Genomic DNA, 7,753 nt, shown 5'->3' with positions numbered 1-7,753 from the left:
ATGGATTAAGAAAGTTTGGTAAGTTTGAGAATAGCCCATAAGTTTTTAAAATTTATACTTTGATCCAAATTTTTACCTAATAAAATGGGAAACAGAGGGAAAATAAGGCGCCCCTTTCTCTCTCTTCTCATCCATTGTTCTTTTCTCTCTCTTAGCGATTTTTGTTGTTTATTATTGCTGCTGCTTTATTCATCAACTTCTGCTTTATTATTATCATCTTCTACTTTATTATCATCTTCAACTTCTTCTTGTTGATCATTGTCGTTTTTGTTGTTACTGCTACTGTTGCTATTTGACCAATTTATTAGGTCAAATCTTGTTTCGTACATCACTTTCCACATTTGCATTACTTCATAGGAGATTTTGGTAAGTCAAATTATTATTTTTGGTTGAATATTTTATCTGGGTAACTGCTATTGTTCTGTTTTTCCAACAATGGATAGAACCCAATCATGAATCCAACATAACAGCCTTCTTTTTAAACAGATAAATCATATGTTGCGATAGATTAGAAATCTATTTCAATGGAAGACTGATATTTTGGATTCATGTTTATGGTTCTATATGCCATAACATGAATCGAATTGATGGGTCATGTATTGGAACAAATGATTTATCTATTTATATATTTAGTGCAACATGGTAAATATCTATTACAACATATTATAAACCTGTTGCAACAGAACCTGAACTCGATTCCAATAGACGTGTTGTCTATTGCAACAGATTATAAACCTATTGTAACAGAACTCAAAATTGATTTCAACAGACGGTAAACATCTGTTGCAACATATTAGTAACTTATTGTGATAGAATCTGACCTTGATTCCAATAAATCAACATCTACTGCTATAGGTAAGTCAACTGTCGCAACAGGTTAATTATCAATTGCAACATATTATCATATGTTTGAATCATCTTCAAAGGTGCCTCAGTACTGTAACATCAATCCAAACAGATATATAGTCTATTGCAACATATGATTCACCTGTTACAATAGATGACTCATCTGTTAAAATCAGCTTCAGGAGCGTAATATCAATCCCAATAGGTAAGTAACATGTTCTGATCGATTACACGTCTGGTGGAATTCATTTATGGCACTATGAAATCACTATTAACTTTTTTTATCAAATGACTTTATTTAGGTACCACTAATGGAGGGATCAATAACAATAGAGGTGTATTGTCATGGTCAATGGATCGAGAAGAGCAATCGATATGTATGGCGTTGGAAAGAGGGTTAAATCCAAAAGATGATAGCTATGACAGTCCAAAGTTTTTTTTCGTATGATGATTTTGTGAACTTAATCATCATTTATTGTGGACTGAATTGTCAATCGAAAGAACTCATCATTAGCTATGTGCACAACTCCTTTTAAAATCAAAAGGTACTGCCTTTCAAGATAACCGATCGGGTTCGGTTGCGTGCTTATCTTAGTGATTCATCTAGGGCAGTGTTAAGGATGTACATGGTTGAAAAGATGAGAGAGAATGAGAACCAGAACATAAAAGAAGAAGAATAACAATAAAATTTTGATGATATGTTGGATGATCTAGACATGAATATTCCAAATGATGATCAAACACCGACGCCCGTTGATGCGACTAATATGATGTGCACTTCGTCTCAGTCGACATAGTCTAAAAATCTTCAAGATGATGGGACTGGATTTTTTATTGGAATTTTATTTAAGGAAAAGAATGAACTATCTACCACTTTGTTTATTTCCTTCTTGAAAAAAGATTTCAGAATAGAGAAGGTGATTAATTCGAGCAGTGTCTTTTGCTTCAAATATGCTAATTCAAACTGCAAGTGGTGGTTGAGAGTGGTGAAGTATGCAAGTTCTGATAGATTCATCATTCATAAACATGAAAAGCATCACACATGTGGTTCAGAGCACATCTCGGGCCATAATCCTCACGCCACAGCAAAGGTCCTCAGTGAATATTTTAGAAGTAGTTTCCTCGATGGCAAAGGCCCTACAACAAGGGTTATGGAAAATTAAGTCCTTATAGAATTGGGTATTATGGTCACATTGGAAGTTATATACGGCCATGGGAATTGACAAATACTTGGTTATAGGGACACTCGAGCATGGGTATGCAGTCCTGGATGCCTATCGTTACATGATTGAGTCCACAAATCTCGAAAGTAAGATGAGAAGTACTTTTTTATATCCTATGGTGCTTGGATTCAAGGTTTTCGACATTTGAGATAAGGAATAGCCATCGATGGTTCCTTCTTGAGGAGAAGGTATAATGGAGTTCTGTTACCGACAGTGGCGTAGGATGCAGAGAATCATATCTTTTCTATCGCTTTTTGTGTAGCAAAAAAAGAATGTAATGCCTCTTGTGGATTTTTTTTGAACAACTGTGAAGCTGTATCAAAGATACCGAAGAGTAATGTTTTTAATTGTGTAGGCATCTAAGTATTCCGAAGATGGGTTCACGTTTCTTCACTTCAGCTTACTTTGGTTGTTGCATTAGGCATCTTTTAGAGAACATTCAGACCAACTATCACAACAAAAGGGTAGTGACCCCTTTTTATAGATAAGCTAAAGCATATAGTTGAGAGGAGTTTTTAGACAATTTCAATCAAATAACAGATATGAATCCTAATGAAGTAGAATTTCTCATATGTGTCAGTTTAGAGAGATGGACTCGGGCATTCTGTCTGGCAGATAAGTACATTCTTATCTATAGAATGTCTTGTGTGAGTTACAAGTTGAGTATGATGTCGTACTAAGTGATTCTTTTGTATAGGTACAATAATATGACGTCAAACATAGTTGAATCGGTGAATTCATTGTTTGGAGATGAAAGAGAATTTCCTATCAAGGCTATGTCTAAAAAAATAAGCAAAAACTAGGGTGAATTTTTTAACGAAAGGCGTGTGCAGTTCAAGTGGCCAAAAAAAAGATCCCAATTTGTTGTCAAGATCAAAAAAATAATATCAACGAATGTCATTTTAGGGAATAAGTTATTATCTCATAAAATAGCAGATTACAAATTCAGTATCACCGGTCATGGTGATGTTGCCACGGTCGATCTTCAAACAAGATCTTGTACGTACAAAGTTTTTGACTTGCACAAAATACCCTGTCCACATGCTATGGCAGCTCTTCGAGCTCAATACTGTCATAAATATGGAGCTGAAGTTTACAAGCACTCCTCTCAATATTATTCAGTGGAAAAATATAAAATTGTATATCGTGGGCATATTACTCCGGTGCCTCTCGAAGAATTTTGAATTATTCCTACAGAGATTATGGGGAGATTAATACCTCCTCCAAATATTGACCCAAGAACTGTCAAATCAGGAAGAAAGACATATAAGAGGTAACGCCCTGGATCTGGTACCCAGAATATTACACGTTGCTCATGACCTCGAAGGACCACAAGCTAACCCATGACTGATATCTGTACCTATATACTACATAATATACTATACTATTATGGAAACATGAACTGAATGTCCATAAGTTTTAAGACTATAACATAACTGATAAAGATATAACATTTGAATGGGGTATGAAATATCCAAAACAAAATTGAAATAACATGATAGTCTAAATATGATAGTCTGGAAAGCCTATAATTGACTGAACTGTCTGATGAGGAGTTGATGGGATATGTATGAAACTAAATCCAACTAATAAATAACTTAATGAGATAAAAAATAAATGATCATGTCCTCGAGATATGAGGACTCACTACTAACTCTGATTGCTAAGACTGGAATCCTACGGATGCTTTGGAGCTCGTGCTTCGGAACCTATGGTATAAGACACCATAGGGCAAATGCATTAGTACTTTTAATGTACTGGTATGCATGGAAGGTAGGCTGAATGCATGGGATTCATATGCATGCACAATACTGGCTAACTGACTAATATGAATATGAGAATACATGCATGAATACATCGTAAGTATATCTAAGATCCTGATAACATGAATTTTCTGTTAAATGCCATGACTAATAACTGAATTCTGATGATTGATATAACTGATGACATGAGTGACTATATTTGATAGTCCTGAATCTGATGGAACTAGCTGAGTTCCATAGTGTTCTAAGTTGACTGTATCTGACAGTCCTAAATTCTATAGAACTATCTGAGTTCTATTACTGAGACTGAATAACTGTATATGATAGTCCTAATTCTGTAACTGAAACTTTGGGAAGTAGTTATCTAATCGACAAACCCCTGATACACCATTATGGATGAGTTGGGGTCCAATCTGTAACCTGAATTGGACGGCTGTCAATATCGCACCACTGTTAAGGACAAGTCGAGTGACCCTTATCTGATAGTGTCCCCCAAAAGAGAACGGTGGGCCACTCATCTGACAGTTCTTATCTAACTTATCAACCCTGATTTGATAGTGTTGATGTCTCAACCTATAATACACCAAAAAAATTTTCGCTGAAATTTTGTTCATAAAACTGTTGGGTTTTATCTTCTAGAATGAATTATAAATTTTCCGTGCGGAATGTCTTAGATTATGACCCACCATTTCATAGAGTATCAAATAAGCTTTCCAACAATATGTGGGTCATCCAAAATGGACACCCGATCGATGAGTTATAAACATTCCGATCGAATAGTGAATAGTAGTAAACAGTAAAACGTGCAGGAAAAAGTACTGAGGCTTTGCGTATTTTTGCTCCAAATTTAAATGATCATAACTCCTTGTACATAATGATCTGCGTGATCTACTATTTATCAATGGAAAGATCTATGCGTCCTCTTTCCAATGAAATTGGTTTCATCCAATTTGTCTATCGGAGAAAAAAGTTATGATCGATCTACTTTAGCCTATGAAAAGAGAATTTTTGGGTGAATTTCAAATGATCATAACTCCTTTTACACAATGATCTGGGTGAGATACTATAAATCAATGAAAAGATATGAGAGTCCTCTTTCTAATGAAATTGGTTTCATCCAATTTGGATATTGGAGTAAAATGTTATGGTTGATCTACTTCAGACTATCAAAATAGTCCACCAAAGGACATATCCGAGAATTATTTCATTTTTAGGGGCGTTTTGGTCATTCCCCCCACCCAAAATCCATCGAAACCCTATATTAAAGCTTATTAGAAGCATTATATGTTATATTTTATCAAATTCCCTCAAAAACAAAACCCTAAGCTCGTACATCCAACTTCAAGAACATCCAAAGTTCACCATTAATTTTGTTAATTTATTCAAGATTACAAGTTCCTAGTTCAAGAACTTCAAGAACCTCCAAAGTTCACCATTAATTCAGCAAATTTATTCAAGATTCCAAGTTCCTAGTTCAAGAACTCCAACAACCATCATTCAAAGGCACGATTAACATCTCAAAAACGAGTATCGATCTAAAGTTTATCATTCAAGGTATGTGGGGTTTTTCAACAAGAACTCTTTTTCATTCTTGTGCCCAAAAGTAATTTTCTTTATAATGGCATGATTTTTATGTGATTTTTACGAATTTGAAGAATGAAACCATATCTTATGATGATTATTATGGAATCTTGATGTTTATGATTTTGAAAGCTGAATTTACATGTATGGAGATATAAAGCATGAATCTTAAATGATATTTATCATGATTTTGATATTTGGGCCATGAATCACTATTAGAAATTGTATTTTTTTTGAGAAAGTGTGTGTCATAAGCACGTTGATATTGAATATTTGAGATATTTTGAATGATTTGACCTTTTGGTCTTAATGGAGTTATTTTGAACTCGAGTGTGAAAGAAATCCACAACGTGGTTGATTTTGATAGATCGGAAGCATGATGACTCCCGATGTATATTTATATATTACTAAAAATTGTTTTGTTGTGGATTGTCTTTGAAATAATCTGAGCTAAGTCTAGGAGAAATCTTTAGCACTGAGTGGGAGGTATAAAACGACCTTACTTCCGTAGAACTACGTGCTCCTATAGGAGTGAACCTGAGACTGATTTATATAGTGATTACTAGTGTTTTTGTATTGATATTGGAAGTCCTACTCCAATGGAAAGGATAGGACAGATCTCCCCAACGTGGGTTGGACGTTGGACTCCATGTGGCTCACATGGTTTATGTCGGTTATAGGATCTCCCCGTGTGTGTGTGTTTCCATCTGTCTATGGTGAGTGGTGAAGTGATTTGAAAGTGGAATTGTGAAAGTTATTCTTTCGAAAGATTTAAATGATATTTACATTATGAGAATTGATATTCTTGATGAAATGAAAGTGATTGACTAATTATATGATGACTCACATGTGTTATTGTACTTATATCATCCTCTCAGGATATTGATGATTTTCTTTGGGTTATGTGAGTCTTTTATACATCCTGCATATTTCTTCTAAATATTTATGATGATAATGTTTATAAAACTACATACATCCCCATATACTCAATTCCTTTCCATGGTACTGACCCACATCTTCGGATGTGCGTTGTATTTTCTCGAAATGTAGGTTCAGGTGCTCAGTTCTAGGTTCGACAGTGATTCTTCAGGCACGCTGTTCTACATCCTTTGTTGTTGTGAGTCCTCATTTTCCGAGGATGTGATGTTTGATGTTGGTTTCACGAAATTATTTACATTTGATAACTGAGTATGAGTCAGTTGGGGTATGTCTCAATGGCTCACTGGTTTTATTGATTTTCTTAGAGGCTTGTCAGACTAGTATAGATGTTGGGAGTTGACTAATAAGTCGTATTTTGTTATCTTTCTAAAATTCTTTTATTCTTTGATAATGATTACTTTGTTGATATTTAAGGGTTATTTATGGACACCTTATTGATTTGTGTTGAACTGAATGAAAATGGCTCAAAGGGTTAACTTGGGGCTTCTCGTAGCCTCAAGCACCATGTGATGCTGCAGGACCCGTTTTCTGGGGCATTACAAACTTGTTATCAGAGCCTAAGGTTTTAAGGTGTCCAAGGGAGTCTGACAAGCCGCGTCAAGTAGAGTCTTGATCATCGTTGTGTAGCGTGCCACATCTATGAGCAAGAGGCTACAAGACATTTTAGAAAAAAGTGTGATTCTTTCTTTTAGAAGTCTATCGTGCTTAAAGTTCTCTCTTTTCTATTAATTCATGCTTTCCTCTCTTAGAAATATGCATCCACGTCGAGTGAGAAGAAATAATGATGGTCAGTAACCTAAACCCGCTGACCCATTAAATAAAAACGTGTCTCATTTTGTTGGATCCAGGATCCAGTTTCTCATATATTACACCTTTAATTGTTGTGAATTTTTAAATGAGTCCTGAGATTATTCCTGAGCTTATCCTAGTTTCTACCCAGTGGACGATTCGATTGATGCCTAGAAAATGTATAAAAAGTGTCCTGTTACCATTTTTCATAGAGTCTTGTTAGCTGATCTGATTGAGTTAGACATGGTAGATTTTGATGTAATTCTGGGTATGGACTAGCTGTATTCTTCTTATGCCTTTTTGATTGTCAGACCCGAGTGGTCAAGTTTCAGTTTCTGATTGTATCCATGTTTGAGTGGTCTGGGAATTCTATGTCACCCAAGAGTCATTTTATCTCTTACCTCAAAGCTAAAAAGCTTATTTCGAAGGGGTGTATTTACTATTTGGTTAGAGTCAAAGACACTAAGTCTGAGACTCCAACTCTCCAGTCTATTAATGTCGTCAATGAGTTTTCTGATGTCTTTTTGGATGATCTCCCAGGGATACCTCCTGATAGAGAGATAGAGTTTGGGATTGATCTTCTTCCCGATACTCGGCCCATTTCTATTCCTC

Source organism: Capsicum annuum, chromosome 9 (genome assembly GCF_002878395.1).
Source record: "Capsicum annuum cultivar UCD-10X-F1 chromosome 9, UCD10Xv1.1, whole genome shotgun sequence".
Lineage (NCBI taxonomy): Eukaryota > Viridiplantae > Streptophyta > Magnoliopsida > Solanales > Solanaceae > Capsicum > Capsicum annuum.
This window is presented reverse-complemented; position numbering follows the sequence as displayed.